This window comes from Hoplias malabaricus, chromosome 6, assembly GCF_029633855.1.
Source record: "Hoplias malabaricus isolate fHopMal1 chromosome 6, fHopMal1.hap1, whole genome shotgun sequence".
NCBI lineage: Eukaryota > Metazoa > Chordata > Actinopteri > Characiformes > Erythrinidae > Hoplias > Hoplias malabaricus.
Genome location: NC_089805.1, coordinates 20,917,719 through 20,934,375, shown reverse-complemented (window position 1 = coordinate 20,934,375; position 16,657 = coordinate 20,917,719). Strand labels below are relative to the sequence as shown.

Genomic DNA, 16,657 nt, shown 5'->3' with positions numbered 1-16,657 from the left:
TTGGGAAGAAATTCTAGAAAACCAACAAGCCAAAGAGACAATCGATAAGATAACACCACTTCCGATGTCAAGAGCATCTGAACTGTTTTCACAGAGAGGCACCCAGACATGAAATGGGGATCTTTTCAACCACCGCCAAAAGCTTTTTCATTTCGGTCTGTAGGAATGGAACACACATTCGCATCAGAAGTGCTTTACGCCATAAGCATTGATGTCTTGGAAGCGCTGTGTTTCAATCATAATCAAGTATGAAAAGTTCAACAGCGGAAACATGGATATAAGAAATAGGACTACCTCTAGATTGCTTTTGTCATGGAAGCAGAGTGTCAAAGCTGAAGACAGCCTCCCCTAAACAGCCATGATGCCAAGCCTTTCCTGGCAGCGTTTCCCAAGTGCACTACAAGCTTAACGAACCAGTGAGAAGATATTTTGGTGTCCATAACCCTGCCTGGGCAGGAAAGTAGCAGAGCTGTTCAGCGTAAGGGTGCTGGGCCCATGACCACCAGATGGAAGGAATGATTACATCCTGTGCTAAAATCTGGGTGCGTTGTGAGCAGAATACTTTGGGACACGTGAGGATTGTCAGATGCAGTCCTTTGTATTTGACCGCAGAATGCAAAGGCAAGATAGGCAAGGAGAATCAATATAAGGAGCTTTTTCCAAGTTCCAGTGACCTAGTGGATAAGGCACTGGCCTCCTAAGCCAGGGATTGTGGGTTCGAGTCCCATCTAGGGTGCATGGCTAGCAGAGTGGCGCAGCGGAAGCGTGCAGGGCCCATAACCCAGAGGTCGATGGATCGAAACCATCCTCTGCTAATAATGAAGGAAACAAAGCCCAACAACCTTGTGCGGTTCATTTTCGGACACTAGGCAGCACAAGGAGGCCAAGCTCTCTTGCTAGGACCTTCTCTCTCACATCAGTGAAAAGACAGGCCTAAACAACGCAATCTTTATATAAGGGGGCACCCAGATTTGAACTGGGGACCTCTTGATCTGCAGTCAAATGCTCTACCACTGAGCTATACCCCCTGCTGCCATAGCTTGGGAAGAAATTCTAGAAAACCAACAAGCCAAAGAGACAATCGATAAGATAACACTACTTCCGATGTCAAGAGCATCTGAACTGTTTTCACAGAGAGGCACCCAGACATGAAATGGGGATCTTTTCAACCACCGCCAAAAGCTTTTTCATTTCGGTCTGTAGGAATGGAACACACATTCGCATCAGAAGTGCTTTACGCCATAAGCATTGATGTCTTGGAAGCGCTGTGTTTCAATCATAATCAAGTATGAAAAGTTCAACAGCGGAAACATGGATATAAGAAATAGGCCTACCTCTAGATTGCTTTTGTCATGGAAGCAGAGTGTCGAAGCTGAAGACAGCCTCCCCTAAACAGCCATGATGTCAAGCCTTTCCTGGCAGCGTTTCCCAAGTGCACTACAAGCTTAACGAACCAGTGAGAAGATATTTTGGTGTCCATAACCCTGCCTGGGCAGGTAAGTAGCAGAGCTGTTCAGCGTAAGGGTGCTGGGCCCATGACCACCAGATGGAAGGAATGATTACATCCTGTGCTAAAATCTGGGTGCGTTGTGAGCAGAATACTTTGGGACACGTGAGGATTGTCAGATGCAGTCCTTTGTATTTGACCGCAGAATGCAAATGCAAGATAGGCAAGGAGAATCAATATAAGGAGCTTTTTCCAAGTTCCAGTGACCTAGTGGATAAGGCACTGGCCTCCTAAGCCAGGGATTGTGGGTTCGAGTCCCATCTAGGGTGCATGGCTAGCAGAGTGGTGCAGTGGAAGCGTGCAGGGCCCATAACCCAGAGGTCGATGGATCGAAACCATCCTCTGCTAATAATGAAGAAAACAAAGCCCAACAACCTTGTGCGGTTCATTTTCAGATACTAGGCAGCACAAGGAGGCCAAGCTCTCTTGCAAGGACCTTCTCTCTCACATCAGTGAAAAGACAGGCCTAAACAATGCAATCTTTATATGAGGGGGCACCCAGATTTGAACTGGGGACCTCTTGATCTGCAGTCAAATGCTCTACCACTGAGCTATACCCCCTACTGCCATAGCTTGGGAAGAAATTCTAGAAAACCAACAAGCCAAGGAGACAATCGATAAGATAACACCACTTCCGATGTCAAGAGCATCTGAACTGTTTTCACAGAGAGGCACCCAGACATGAAATGGGGATCTTTTCAACCACCGCCAAAAGCTTTTTCATTTCGGTCTGTAGGAATGGAACACACATTCGCATCAGAAGTGCTTTACGCCATAAGCATTGATGTCTTGGAAGTGCTGTGTTTCAATCATAATCAAGTATGAAAAGTTCAACAGCGGAAACATGGATATAAGAAATAGGACTACCTCTAGATTGCTTTTGTCATGGAAGCAGAGTGTCAAAGCTGAAGACAGCCTCCCCTAAACAGCCATGATGCCAAGCCTTTCCTGGCAGCGTTTCCCAAGTGCACTACAAGCTTAACGAACCAGTGAGAAGATATTTTGGTGTCCATAACCCTGCCTGGGCAGGAAAGTAGCAGAGCTGTTCAGCGTAAGGGTGCTGGGCCCATGACCACCAGATGGAAGGAATGATTACATCCTGTGCTAAAATCTGGGTGCGTTGTGAGCAGAATACTTTGTGACACGTGAGGATTGTCAGATGCAGTCCTTTGTATTTGACCGCAGAATGCAAAGGCAAGATAGGCAAGGAGAATCAATACAAGGAGCTTTTTCCAAGTTCCAGTGACCTAGTGGATAAGGCACTGGCCTCCTAAGCCAGGGATTGTGGGTTCGAGTCCCATCTAGGGTGTATGGCTAGCAGAGTGGCGCAGCGGAAGCGTGCAGGGCCCATAACCCAGAGGTCGATGGATCGAAACCATCCTCTGCTAATAATGAAGAAAACAAAGCCCAACAACCTTGTGCGGTTCATTTTCGGACACTAGGCAGCACAAGGAGGCCAAGCTCTCTTGCTAGGACCTTCTCTCTCACATCAGTGAAAAGACAGGCCTAAACAACGCAATCTTTATATGAGGGGGCACCCAGATTTGAACTGGGGACCTCTTGATCTGCAGTCAAATGCTCTACCACTGAGATATACCCCCTGCTGCCATAGCTTGGGAAGAAATTCTAGAAAACCAACAAGCCAAAGAGACAATCCATAAGATAACACCACTTCCGATGTCAAGAGCATCTGAACTGTTTTCACAGAGAGGCACCCAGACATGAAATGGGGATCTTTTCAACCACCGCCAAAAGCTTTTTCATTTCGGTCTGTAGGAATGGAACACACATTCGCATCAGAAGTGCTTTACGCCATAAGCATTGATGTCTTGGAAGCGCTGTGTTTCAATCATAATCAAGTATGAAAAGTTCAACAGCGGAAACATGGATATAAGAAATAGGCCTACCTCTAGATTGCTTTTGTCATGGAAGCAGAGTGTCGAAGCTGAAGACAGCCTCCCCTAAACAGCCATGATGTCAAGCCTTTCCTGGCAGCGTTTCCCAAGTGCACTACAAGCTTAACGAACCAGTGGGAAGATATTTTGGTGTCCATAACCCTGCCTGGGCAGGTAAGTAGCAGAGCTGTTCAGCGTAAGGGTGCTGGGCCCATGACCACCAGATGGAAGGAATGATTACATCCTGTGCTAAAATCTGGGTGCGTTGTGAGCAGAATACTTTGGGACACGTGAGGATTGTCAGATGCAGTCCTTTGTATTTGACCGCAGAATGCAAAGGCAAGATAGGCAAGGAGAATCAATACAAGGAGCTTTTTCCAAGTTCCAGTGACCTAGTGGATAAGGCACTGGCCTCCTAAGCCAGGGATTGTGGGTTCGAGTCCCATCTAGGGTGTATGGCTAGCAGAGTGGCGCAGCGGAAGCGTGCTGGGCCCATAACCCAGAGGTCGATGGATCGAAACCATCCTCTGCTAATAATGAAGAAAACAAAGCCCAACAACCTTGTGCGGTTCATTTTCGGACACTAGGCAGCACAAGGAGGCCAAGCTCTCTTGCTAGGACCTTCTCTCTCACATCAGTGAAAAGACAGGCCTAAACAACGCAATCTTTATATGAGGGGGCACCCAGATTTGAACTGGGGACCTCTTGATCTGCAGTCAAATGCTCTACCACTGAGCTATACCCCCTGCTGCCATAGCTTGGGAAGAAATTCTAGAAAACCAACAAGCCAAAGAGACAATCGATAAGATAACACCACTTCCGATGTCAAGAGCATCTGAACTGTTTTCACAGAGAGGCACCCAGACATGAAATGGGGATCTTTTCAACCACCGCCAAAAGCTTTTTCATTTCGGTCTGTAGGAATGGAACACACATTCGCATCAGAAGTGCTTTACGCCATAAGCATTGATGTCTTGGAAGCGCTGTGTTTCAATCATAATCAAGTATGAAAAGTTCAACAGCGGAAACATGGATATAAGAAATAGGCCTACCTCTAGATTGCTTTTGTCATGGAAGCAGAGTGTCGAAGCTGAAGACAGCCTCCCCTAAACAGCCATGATGTCAAGCCTTTCCTGGCAGCGTTTCCCAAGTGCACTACAAGCTTAACGAACCAGTGGGAAGATATTTTGGTGTCCATAACCCTGCCTGGGCAGGTAAGTAGCAGAGCTGTTCAGCGTAAGGGTGCTGGGCCCATGACCACCAGATGGAAGGAATGATTACATCCTGTGCTAAAATCTGGGTGCGTTGTGAGCAGAATACTTTGGGACACGTGAGGATTGTCAGATGCAGTCCTTTGTATTTGACCGCAGAATGCAAAGGCAAGATAGGCAAGGAGAATCAATACAAGGAGCTTTTTCCAAGTTCCAGTGACCTAGTGGATAAGGCACTGGCCTCCTAAGCCAGGGATTGTGGGTTCGAGTCCCATCTAGGGTGTATGGCTAGCAGAGTGGCGCAGCGGAAGCGTGCTGGGCCCATAACCCAGAGGTCGATGGATCGAAACCATCCTCTGCTAATAATGAAGAAAACAAAGCCCAACAACCTTGTGCGGTTCATTTTCGGACACTAGGCAGCACAAGGAGGCCAAGCTCTCTTGCTAGGACCTTCTCTCTCACATCAGTGAAAAGACAGGCCTAAACAACGCAATCTTTATATGAGGGGGCACCCAGATTTGAACTGGGGACCTCTTGATCTGCAGTCAAATGCTCTACCACTGAGCTATACCCCCTGCTGCCATAGCTTGGGAAGAAATTCTAGAAAACCAACAAGCCAAAGAGACAATCCATAAGATAACACCACTTCCGATGTCAAGAGCATCTGAACTGTTTTCACAGAGAGGCACCCAGACATGAAATGGGGATCTTTTCAACCACCGCCAAAAGCTTTTTCATTTCGGTCTGTAGGAATGGAACACACATTCGCATCAGAAGTGCTTTACGCCATAAGCATTGATGTCTTGGAAGCGCTGTGTTTCAATCATAATCAAGTATGAAAAGTTCAACAGCGGAAACATGGATATAAGAAATAGGCCTACCTCTAGATTGCTTTTGTCATGGAAGCAGAGTGTCGAAGCTGAAGACAGCCTCCCCTAAACAGCCATGATGTCAAGCCTTTCCTGGCAGCGTTTCCCAAGTGCACTACAAGCTTAACGAACCAGTGGGAAGATATTTTGGTGTCCATAACCCTGCCTGGGCAGGTAAGTAGCAGAGCTGTTCAGCGTAAGGGTGCTGGGCCCATGACCACCAGATGGAAGGAATGATTACATCCTGTGCTAAAATCTGGGTGCGTTGTGAGCAGAATACTTTGGGACACGTGAGGATTGTCAGATGCAGTCCTTTGTATTTGACCGCAGAATGCAAAGGCAAGATAGGCAAGGAGAATCAATACAAGGAGCTTTTTCCAAGTTCCAGTGACCTAGTGGATAAGGCACTGGCCTCCTAAGCCAGGGATTGTGGGTTCGAGTCCCATCTAGGGTGTATGGCTAGCAGAGTGGCGCAGCGGAAGCGTGCTGGGCCCATAACCCAGAGGTCGATGGATCGAAACCATCCTCTGCTAATAATGAAGAAAACAAAGCCCAACAACCTTGTGCGGTTCATTTTCGGACACTAGGCAGCACAAGGAGGCCAAGCTCTCTTGCTAGGACCTTCTCTCTCACATCAGTGAAAAGACAGGCCTAAACAACGCAATCTTTATATGAGGGGGCACCCAGATTTGAACTGGGGACCTCTTGATCTGCAGTCAAATGCTCTACCACTGAGCTATACCCCCTGCTGCCATAGCTTGGGAAGAAATTCTAGAAAACCAACAAGCCAAAGAGACAATCCATAAGATAACACCACTTCCGATGTCAAGAGCATCTGAACTGTTTTCACAGAGAGGCACCCAGACATGAAATGGGGATCTTTTCAACCACCGCCAAAAGCTTTTTCATTTCGGTCTGTAGGAATGGAACACACATTCGCATCAGAAGTGCTTTACGCCATAAGCATTGATGTCTTGGAAGCGCTGTGTTTCAATCATAATCAAGTATGAAAAGTTCAACAGCGGAAACATGGATATAAGAAATAGGACTACCTCTAGATTGCTTTTGTCATGGAAGCAGAGTGTCGAAGCTGAAGACAGCCTCCCCTAAACAGCCATGATGTCAAGCCTTTCCTGGCAGCGTTTCCCAAGTGCACTACAAGCTTAACGAACCAGTGGGAAGATATTTTGGTGTCCATAACCCTGCCTGGGCAGGTAAGTAGCAGAGCTGTTCAGCGTAAGGGTGCTGGGCCCATGACCACCAGATGGAAGGAATGATTACATCCTGTGCTAAAATCTGGGTGCGTTGTGAGCAGAATACTTTGGGACACGTGAGGATTGTCAGATGCAGTCCTTTGTATTTGACCGCAGAATGCAAAGGCAAGATAGGCAAGGAGAATCAATACAAGGAGCTTTTTCCAAGTTCCAGTGACCTAGTGGATAAGGCACTGGCCTCCTAAGCCAGGGATTGTGGGTTCGAGTCCCATCTAGGGTGTATGGCTAGCAGAGTGGCGCAGCGGAAGCGTGCTGGGCCCATAACCCAGAGGTCGATGGATCGAAACCATCCTCTGCTAATAATGAAGAAAACAAAGCCCAACAACCTTCTGCGGTTCATTTTCGGACACTAGGCAGCACAAGGAGGCCAAGCTCTCTTGCTAGGACCTTCTCTCTCACATCAGTGAAAAGACAGGCCTAAACAACGCAATCTTTATATGAGGGGGCACCCAGATTTGAACTGGGGACCTCTTGATCTGCAGTCAAATGCTCTACCACTGAGCTATACCCCCTGCTGCCATAGCTTGGGAAGAAATTCTAGAAAACCAACAAGCCAAAGAGACAATCCATAAGATAACACCACTTCCGATGTCAAGAGCATCTGAACTGTTTTCACAGAGAGGCACCCAGACATGAAATGGGGATCTTTTCAACCACCGCCAAAAGCTTTTTCATTTCGGTCTGTAGGAATGGAACACACATTCGCATCAGAAGTGCTTTACGCCATAAGCATTGATGTCTTGGAAGCGCTGTGTTTCAATCATAATCAAGTATGAAAAGTTCAACAGCGGAAACATGGATATAAGAAATAGGCCTACCTCTAGATTGCTTTTGTCATGGAAGCAGAGTGTCGAAGCTGAAGACAGCCTCCCCTAAACAGCCATGATGTCAAGCCTTTCCTGGCAGCGTTTCCCAAGTTCACTACAAGCTTAACGAACCAGTGAGAAGATATTTTGGTGTCCATAACCCTGCCTGGGCAGGTAAGTAGCAGAGCTGTTCAGCGTAAGGGTGCTGGGCCCATGACCACCAGATGGAAGGAATGATTACATCCTGTGCTAAAATCTGGGTGCGTTGTGAGCAGAATACTTTGGGACACGTGAGGATTGTCAGATGCAGTCCTTTGTATTTGACCGCAGAATGCAAAGGCAAGATAGGCAAGGAGAATCAATATAAGGAGCTTTTTCCAAGTTCCAGTGACCTAGTGGATAAGGCACTGGCCTCCTAAGCCAGGGATTGTGGGTTTGAGTCCCATCTAGGGTGTATGGCTAGCAGAGTGGCGCAGCGGAAGCGTGCTGGGCCCATAACCCAGAGGTCGATGGATCGAAACCATCCTCTGCTAATAATGAAGAAAACAAAGCCCAACAACCTTGTGCGGTTCATTTTCGGACACTAGGCAGCACAAGGAGGCCAAGCTCTCTTGCTAGGACCTTCTCTCTCACATCAGTGAAAAGACAGGCCTAAACAACGCAATCTTTATATGAGGGGGCACCCAGATTTGAACTGGGGACCTCTTGATCTGCAGTCAAATGCTCTACCACTGAGCTATACCCCCTGCTGCCATAGCTTGGGAAGAAATTCTAGAAAACCAACAAGCCAAAGAGACAATCGATAAGATAACACCACTTCCGATGTCAAGAGCATCTGAACTGTTTTCACAGAGAGGCACCCAGACATGAAATGGGGATCTTTTCAACCACCGCCAAAAGCTTTTTCATTTCGGTCTGTAGGAATGGAACACACATTCGCATCAGAAGTGCTTTACGCCATAAGCATTGATGTCTTGGAAGCGCTGTGTTTCAATCATAATCAAGTATGAAAAGTTCAACAGCGGAAACATGGATATAAGAAATAGGCCTACCTCTAGATTGCTTTTGTCATGGAAGCAGAGTGTCGAAGCTGAAGACAGCCTCCCCTAAACAGCCATGATGTCAAGCCTTTCCTGGCAGCGTTTCCCAAGTGCACTACAAGCTTAACGAACCAGTGGGAAGATATTTTGGTGTCCATAACCCTGCCTGGGCAGGTAAGTAGCAGAGCTGTTCAGCGTAAGGGTGCTGGGCCCATGACCACCAGATGGAAGGAATGATTACATCCTGTGCTAAAATCTGGGTGCGTTGTGAGCAGAATACTTTGGGACACGTGAGGATTGTCAGATGCAGTCCTTTGTATTTGACCGCAGAATGCAAAGGCAAGATAGGCAAGGAGAATCAATACAAGGAGCTTTTTCCAAGTTCCAGTGACCTAGTGGATAAGGCACTGGCCTCCTAAGCCAGGGATTGTGGGTTCGAGTCCCATCTAGGGTGTATGGCTAGCAGAGTGGCGCAGCGGAAGCGTGCTGGGCCCATAACCCAGAGGTCGATGGATCGAAACCATCCTCTGCTAATAATGAAGAAAACAAAGCCCAACAACCTTCTGCGGTTCATTTTCGGACACTAGGCAGCACAAGGAGGCCAAGCTCTCTTGCTAGGACCTTCTCTCTCACATCAGTGAAAAGACAGGCCTAAACAACGCAATCTTTATATGAGGGGGCACCCAGATTTGAACTGGGGACCTCTTGATCTGCAGTCAAATGCTCTACCACTGAGCTATACCCCCTGCTGCCATAGCTTGGGAAGAAATTCTAGAAAACCAACAAGCCAAAGAGACAATCGATAAGATAACACCACTTCCGATGTCAAGAGCATCTGAACTGTTTTCACAGAGAGGCACCCAGACATGAAATGGGGATCTTTTCAACCACCGCCAAAAGCTTTTTCATTTCGGTCTGTAGGAATGGAACACACATTCGCATCAGAAGTGCTTTACGCCATAAGCATTGATGTCTTGGAAGCGCTGTGTTTCAATCATAATCAAGTATGAAAAGTTCAACAGCGGAAACATGGATATAAGAAATAGGCCTACCTCTAGATTGCTTTTGTCATGGAAGCAGAGTGTCGAAGCTGAAGACAGCCTCCCCTAAACAGCCATGATGTCAAGCCTTTCCTGGCAGCGTTTCCCAAGTGCACTACAAGCTTAACGAACCAGTGAGAAGATATTTTGGTGTCCATAACCCTGCCTGGGCAGGTAAGTAGCAGAGCTGTTCAGCGTAAGGGTGCTGGGCCCATGACCACCAGATGGAAGGAATGATTACATCCTGTGCTAAAATCTGGGTGCGTTGTGAGCAGAATACTTTGGGACACGTGAGGATTGTCAGATGCAGTCCTTTGTATTTGACCGCAGAATGCAAAGGCAAGATAGGCAAGGAGAATCAATATAAGGAGCTTTTTCCAAGTTCCAGTGACCTAGTGGATAAGGCACTGGCCTCCTAAGCCAGGGATTGTGGGTTCGAGTCCCATCTAGGGTGCATTGCTAGCAGAGTGGCGCAGCGGAAGCGTGCAGGGCCCATAACCCAGAGGTCGATGGATCGAAACCATCCTCTGCTAATAATGAAGAAAACAAAGCCCAACAACCTTGTGCGGTTCATTTTCAGATACTAGGCAGCACAAGGAGGCCAAGCTCTCTTGCTAGGACCTTCTCTCTCACATCAGTGAAAAGACAGGCCTAAACAACGCAATCTTTATATGAGGGGGCACCCAGATTTGAACTGGGGACCTCTTGATCTGCAGTCAAATGCTCTACCACTGAGCTATACCCCCTGCTGCCATAGCTTGGGAAGAAATTCTAGAAAACCAACAAGCCAAAGAGACAATCGATAAGATAACACCACTTCCGATGTCAAGAGCATCTGAACTGTTTTCACAGAGAGGCACCCAGACATGAAATGGGGATCTTTTCAACCACCGCCAAAAGCTTTTTCATTTCGGTCTGTAGGAATGGAACACACATTCGCATCAGAAGTGCTTTACGCCATAAGCATTGATGTCTTGGAAGCGCTGTGTTTCAATCATAATCAAGTATGAAAAGTTCAACAGCGGAAACATGGATATAAGAAATAGGCCTACCTCTAGATTGCTTTTGTCATGGAAGCAGAGTGTCGAAGCAGAAGACAGCCTCCCCTAAACAGCCATGATGTCAAGCCTTTCCTGGCAGCGTTTCCCAAGTGCACTACAAGCTTAACGAACCAGTGAGAAGATATTTTGGTGTCCATAACCCTGCCTGGGCAGGTAAGTAGCAGAGCTGTTCAGCGTAAGGGTGCTGGGCCCATGACCACCAGATGGAAGGAATGATTACATCCTGTGCTAAAATCTGGGTGCGTTGTGAGCAGAATACTTTGGGACACGTGAGGATTGTCAGATGCAGTCCTTTGTATTTGACCGCAGAATGCAAAGGCAAGATAGGCAAGGAGAATCAATATAAGGAGCTTTTTCCAAGTTCCAGTGACCTAGTGGATAAGGCACTGGCCTCCTAAGCCAGGGATTGTGGGTTCGAGTCCCATCTAGGGTGCATTGCTAGCAGAGTGGCGCAGCGGAAGCGTGCAGGGCCCATAACCCAGAGGTCGATGGATCGAAACCATCCTCTGCTAATAATGAAGAAAACAAAGCCCAACAACCTTGTGCGGTTCATTTTCAGATACTAGGCAGCACAAGGAGGCCAAGCTCTCTTGCTAGGACCTTCTCTCTCACATCAGTGAAAAGACAGGCCTAAACAACGCAATCTTTATATGAGGGGGCACTCAGATTTGAACTGGGGACCTCTTGATCTGCAGTCAAATGCGCTACCACTGAGCTATACACCCTGCTGCCATAGCTTGGGAAGAAATTCTAGAAAACCAACAAGCCAAAGAGACAATCGATAAGATAACACCACTTCCGATGTCAAGAGCATCTGAACTGTTTTCACAGAGAGGCACCCAGACATGAAATGGGGATCTTTTCAACCACCGCCAAAAGCTTTTTCATTTCGGTCTGTAGGAATGGAACACACATTCGCATCAGAAGTGCTTTACGCCATAAGCATTGATGTCTTGGAAGCGCTGTGTTTCAATCATAATCAAGTATGAAAAGTTCAACAGCGGAAACATGGATATAAGAAATAGGCCTACCTCTAGATTGCTTTTGTCATGGAAGCAGAGTGTCGAAGCTGAAGACAGCCTCCCCTAAACAGCCATGATGTCAAGCCTTTCCTGGCAGCGTTTCCCAAGTGCACTACAAGCTTAACGAACCAGTGAGAAGATATTTTGGTGTCCATAACCCTGCCTGGGCAGGTAAGTAGCAGAGCTGTTCAGCGTAAGGGTGCTGGGCCCATGACCACCAGATGGAAGGAATGATTACATCCTGTGCTAAAATCTGGGTGCGTTGTGAGCAGAATACTTTGGGACACGTGAGGATTGTCAGATGCAGTCCTTTGTATTTGACCGCAGAATGCAAAGGCAAGATAGGCAAGGAGAATCAATATAAGGAGCTTTTTCCAAGTTCCAGTGACCTAGTGGATAAGGCACTGGCCTCCTAAGCCAGGGATTGTGGGTTCGAGTCCCATCTAGGGTGCATTGCTAGCAGAGTGGCGCAGCGGAAGCGTGCAGGGCCCATAACCCAGAGGTCGATGGATCGAAACCATCCTCTGCTAATAATGAAGAAAACAAAGCCCAACAACCTTGTGCGGTTCATTTTCAGATACTAGGCAGCACAAGGAGGCCAAGCTCTCTTGCTAGGACCTTCTCTCTCACATCAGTGAAAAGACAGGCCTAAACAACGCAATCTTTATATGAGGGGGCACCCAGATTTGAACTGGGGACCTCTTGATCTGCAGTCAAATGCTCTACCACTGAGCTATACCCCCTGCTGCCATAGCTTGGGAAGAAATTCTAGAAAACCAACAAGCCAAAGAGACAATCCATAAGATAACACCACTTCCGATGTCAAGAGCATCTGAACTGTTTTCACAGAGAGGCACCCAGACATGAAATGGGGATCTTTTCAACCACCGCCAAAAGCTTTTTCATTTCGGTCTGTAGGAATGGAACACACATTCGCATCAGAAGTGCTTTACGCCATAAGCATTGATGTCTTGGAAGCGCTGTGTTTCAATCATAATCAAGTATGAAAAGTTCAACAGCGGAAACATGGATATAAGAAATAGGCCTACCTCTAGATTGCTTTTGTCATGGAAGCAGAGTGTCGAAGCTGAAGACAGCCTCCCCTAAACAGCCATGATGTCAAGCCTTTCCTGGCAGCGTTTCCCAAGTGCACTACAAGCTTAACGAACCAGTGGGAAGATATTTTGGTGTCCATAACCCTGCCTGGGCAGGTAAGTAGCAGAGCTGTTCAGCGTAAGGGTGCTGGGCCCATGACCACCAGATGGAAGGAATGATTACATCCTGTGCTAAAATCTGGGTGCGTTGTGAGCAGAATACTTTGGGACACGTGAGGATTGTCAGATGCAGTCCTTTGTATTTGACCGCAGAATGCAAAGGCAAGATAGGCAAGGAGAATCAATATAAGGAGCTTTTTCCAAGTTCCAGTGACCTAGTGGATAAGGCACTGGCCTCCTAAGCCAGGGATTGTGGGTTCGAGTCCCATCTAGGGTACATGGCTAGCAGAGTGGCGCAGCGGAAGCGTGCAGGGCCCATAACCCAGAGGTCGATGGATCGAAACCATCCTCTGCTAATAATGAAGAAAACAAAACCCAACAACCTTGTGCGGTTCATTTTCAGATACTAGGCAGCACAAGGAGGCCAAGCTCTCTTGCTAGGACCTTCTCTCTCACATCAGTGAAAAGACAGGCCTAAACAATGCAATCTTTATATGAGGGGGCACCCAGATTTGAACTGGGGACCTCTTGATCTGCAGTCAAATGCTCTACCACTGAGCTATACCCCCTGCTGCCATAGCTTGGGAAGAAATTCTAGAAAACCAACAAGCCAAAGAGACAATCCATAAGATAACACCACTTCCGATGTCAAGAGCATCTGAACTGTTTTCACAGAGAGGCACCCAGACATGAAATGGGGATCTTTTCAACCACCGCCAAAAGCTTTTTCATTTCGGTCTGTAGGAATGGAACACACATTCGCATCAGAAGTGCTTTACGCCATAAGCATTGATGTCTTGGAAGCGCTGTGTTTCAATCATAATCAAGTATGAAAAGTTCAACAGCGGAAACATGGATATAAGAAATAGGCCTACCTCTAGATTGCTTTTGTCATGGAAGCAGAGTGTCGAAGCTGAAGACAGCCTCCCCTAAACAGCCATGATGTCAAGCCTTTCCTGTCAGCGTTTCCCAAGTGCACTACAAGCTTAACGAACCAGTGGGAAGATATTTTGGTGTCCATAACCCTGCCTGGGCAGGTAAGTAGCAGAGCTGTTCAGCGTAAGGGTGCTGGGCCCATGACCACCAGATGGAAGGAATGATTACATCCTGTGCTAAAATCTGGGTGCGTTGTGAGCAGAATACTTTGGGACACGCGAGGATTGTCAGATGCAGTCCTTTGTATTTGACCGCAGAATGCAAAGGCAAGATAGGCAAGGAGAATCAATATAAGGAGCTTTTTCCAAGTTCCAGTGACCTAGTGGATAAGGCACTGGCCTCCTAAGCCAGGGATTGTGGGTTCGAGTCCCATCTAGGGTGCATGGCTAGCAGAGTGGCGCAGCGGAAGCGTGCAGGGCCCATAACCCAGAGGTCGATGGATCGAAACCATCCTCTGCTAATAATGAAGAAAACAAAGCCCAACAACCTTGTGCGGTTCATTTTCAGATACTAGGCAGCACAAGGAGGCCAAGCTCTCTTGCTAGGACCTTCTCTCTCACATCAGTGAAAAGACAGGCCTAAACAACGCAATCTTTATATGAGGGGGCACCCAGATTTGAACTGGGGACCTCTTGATCTGCAGTCAAATGCTCTACCACTGAGCTATACCCCCTGCTGCCATAGCTTGGGAAGAAATTCTAGAAAACCAACAAGCCAAAGAGACAATCGATAAGATAACACCACTTCCGATGTCAAGAGCATCTGAACTGTTTTCACAGAGAGGCACCCAGACATGAAATGGGGATCTTTTCAACCACCGCCAAAAGCTTTTTCATTTCGGTCTGTAGGAATGGAACACACATTCGCATCAGAAGTGCTTTACGCCATAAGCATTGATGTCTTGGAAGCGCTGTGTTTCAATCATAATCAAGTATGAAAAGTTCAACAGCGGAAACATGGATATAAGAAATAGGCCTACCTCTAGATTGCTTTTGTCATGGAAGCAGAGTGTCGAAGCTGAAGACAGCCTCCCCTAAACAGCCATGATGTCAAGCCTTTCCTGGCAGCGTTTCCCAAGTGCACTACAAGCTTAACGAACCAGTGGGAAGATATTTTGGTGTCCATAACCCTGCCTGGGCAGGTAAGTAGCAGAGCTGTTCAGCGTAAGGGTGCTGGGCCCATGACCACCAGATGGAAGGAATGATTACATCCTGTGCTAAAATCTGGGTGCGTTGTGAGCAGAATACTTTGGGACACGTGAGGATTGTCAGATGCAGTCCTTTGTATTTGACCGCAGAATGCAAAGGCAAGATAGGCAAGGAGAATCAATATAAGGAGCTTTTTCCAAGTTCCAGTGACCTAGTGGATAAGGCACTGGCCTCCTAAGCCAGGGATTGTGCGTTCGAGTCCCATCTAGGGTGCATTGCTAGCAGAGTGGCGCAGCGGAAGCGTGCAGGGCCCATAACCCAGAGGTCGATGGATCGAAACCATCCTCTGCTAATAATGAAGAAAACAAAGCCCAACAACCTTGTGCGGTTCATTTTCAGATACTAGGCAGCACAAGGAGGCCAAGCTCTCTTGCTAGGACCTTCTCTCTCACATCAGTGAAAAGACAGGCCTAAACAACGCAATCTTTATATGAGGGGGCACTCAGATTTGAACTGGGGACCTCTTGATCTGCAGTCAAATGCTCTACCACTGAGCTATACCCCCTGCTGCCATAGCTTGGGAAGAAATTCTAGAAAACCAACAAGCCAAAGAGACAATCGATAAGATAACACCACTTCCGATGTCAAGAGCATCTGAACTGTTTTCACAGAGAGGCACCCAGACATGAAATGGGGATCTTTTCAACCACCGCCAAAAGCTTTTTCATTTCGGTCTGTAGGAATGGAACACACATTCGCATCAGAAGTGCTTTACGCCATAAGCATTGATGTCTTGGAAGCGCTGTGTTTCAATCATAATCAAGTATGAAAAGTTCAACAGCGGAAACATGGATATAAGAAATAGGACTACCTCTAGATTGCTTTTGTCATGGAAGCAGAGTGTCAAAGCTGAAGACAGCCTCCCCTAAACAGCCATGATGCCAAGCCTTTCCTGGCAGCGTTTCCCAAGTGCACTACAAGCTTAACGAACCAGTGAGAAGATATTTTGGTGTCCATAACCCTGCCTGGGCAGGAAAGTAGCAGAGCTGTTCAGCGTAAGGGTGCTGGGCCCATGACCACCAGATGGAAGGAATGATTACATCCTGTGCTAAAATCTGGGTGCGTTGTGAGCAGAATACTTTGGGACACGTGAGGATTGTCAGATGCAGTCCTTTGTATTTGACCGCAGAATGCAAAGGCAAGATAGGCAAGGAGAATCAATATAAGGAGCTTTTTCCAAGTTCCAGTGACCTAGTGGATAAGGCACTGGCCTCCTAAGCCAGGGATTGTGGGTTCGAGTCCCATCTAGGGTGCATGGCTAGCAGAGTGGCGCAGCGGAAGCGTGCAGGGCCCATAACCCAGAGGTCGATGGATCGAAACCATCCTCTGCTAATAATGAAGAAAACAAAACCCAACAACCTTGTGCGGTTCATTTTCGGATACTAGGCAGCACAAGGAGGCCAAGCTCTCTTGCTAGGACCTTCTCTCTCACATCAGTGAAAAGACAGGCCTAAACAATGCAATCTTTAAATGAGGGGGCACCCAGATTTGAACTGGGGACCTCTTGATCTGCAGTCAAATGCTCTACCACTGAGCTATACCCCCTGCTGCCATAGCTTGGGAAGAAATTCTAG

At 47.3% G+C, this 16,657-nt stretch overlaps 13 non-coding genes across 13 annotated transcripts; all 13 read right to left on the bottom strand.

Annotated features, from left to right (window-relative positions):
* Positions 1-956: 956 nt before the first annotated feature.
* On the bottom strand, positions 957-1,028 carry trnac-gca (transfer RNA cysteine (anticodon GCA)). Its single transcript has one exon. It is a non-coding gene; the product is annotated as a tRNA-Cys (tRNA).
* A 968-nt stretch (positions 1,029-1,996) lies between these two features.
* Positions 1,997-2,068, bottom strand: trnac-gca (transfer RNA cysteine (anticodon GCA)). The gene has a single exon. It is a non-coding gene; the product is annotated as a tRNA-Cys (tRNA).
* A 2,008-nt stretch (positions 2,069-4,076) lies between these two features.
* Positions 4,077-4,148, bottom strand: trnac-gca (transfer RNA cysteine (anticodon GCA)). Its single transcript has one exon. It is a non-coding gene; the product is annotated as a tRNA-Cys (tRNA).
* A 968-nt stretch (positions 4,149-5,116) lies between these two features.
* trnac-gca (transfer RNA cysteine (anticodon GCA)) lies at positions 5,117-5,188 on the bottom strand. Its single transcript has one exon. It is a non-coding gene; the product is annotated as a tRNA-Cys (tRNA).
* Positions 5,189-6,156: 968 nt separating this feature from the next.
* trnac-gca (transfer RNA cysteine (anticodon GCA)) lies at positions 6,157-6,228 on the bottom strand. Its single transcript has one exon. It is a non-coding gene; the product is annotated as a tRNA-Cys (tRNA).
* Positions 6,229-7,196: 968 nt separating this feature from the next.
* trnac-gca (transfer RNA cysteine (anticodon GCA)) lies at positions 7,197-7,268 on the bottom strand. Its single transcript has one exon. It is a non-coding gene; the product is annotated as a tRNA-Cys (tRNA).
* Positions 7,269-8,236: 968 nt separating this feature from the next.
* Positions 8,237-8,308, bottom strand: trnac-gca (transfer RNA cysteine (anticodon GCA)). Its single transcript has one exon. It is a non-coding gene; the product is annotated as a tRNA-Cys (tRNA).
* Positions 8,309-9,276: 968 nt separating this feature from the next.
* trnac-gca (transfer RNA cysteine (anticodon GCA)) lies at positions 9,277-9,348 on the bottom strand. Its single transcript has one exon. It is a non-coding gene; the product is annotated as a tRNA-Cys (tRNA).
* A 968-nt stretch (positions 9,349-10,316) lies between these two features.
* On the bottom strand, positions 10,317-10,388 carry trnac-gca (transfer RNA cysteine (anticodon GCA)). The gene has a single exon. It is a non-coding gene; the product is annotated as a tRNA-Cys (tRNA).
* A 2,008-nt stretch (positions 10,389-12,396) lies between these two features.
* trnac-gca (transfer RNA cysteine (anticodon GCA)) lies at positions 12,397-12,468 on the bottom strand. The gene has a single exon. It is a non-coding gene; the product is annotated as a tRNA-Cys (tRNA).
* A 968-nt stretch (positions 12,469-13,436) lies between these two features.
* trnac-gca (transfer RNA cysteine (anticodon GCA)) lies at positions 13,437-13,508 on the bottom strand. Its single transcript has one exon. It is a non-coding gene; the product is annotated as a tRNA-Cys (tRNA).
* A 968-nt stretch (positions 13,509-14,476) lies between these two features.
* Positions 14,477-14,548, bottom strand: trnac-gca (transfer RNA cysteine (anticodon GCA)). Its single transcript has one exon. It is a non-coding gene; the product is annotated as a tRNA-Cys (tRNA).
* Positions 14,549-16,556: 2,008 nt separating this feature from the next.
* Positions 16,557-16,628, bottom strand: trnac-gca (transfer RNA cysteine (anticodon GCA)). The gene has a single exon. It is a non-coding gene; the product is annotated as a tRNA-Cys (tRNA).
* Positions 16,629-16,657: the final 29 nt, after the last annotated feature.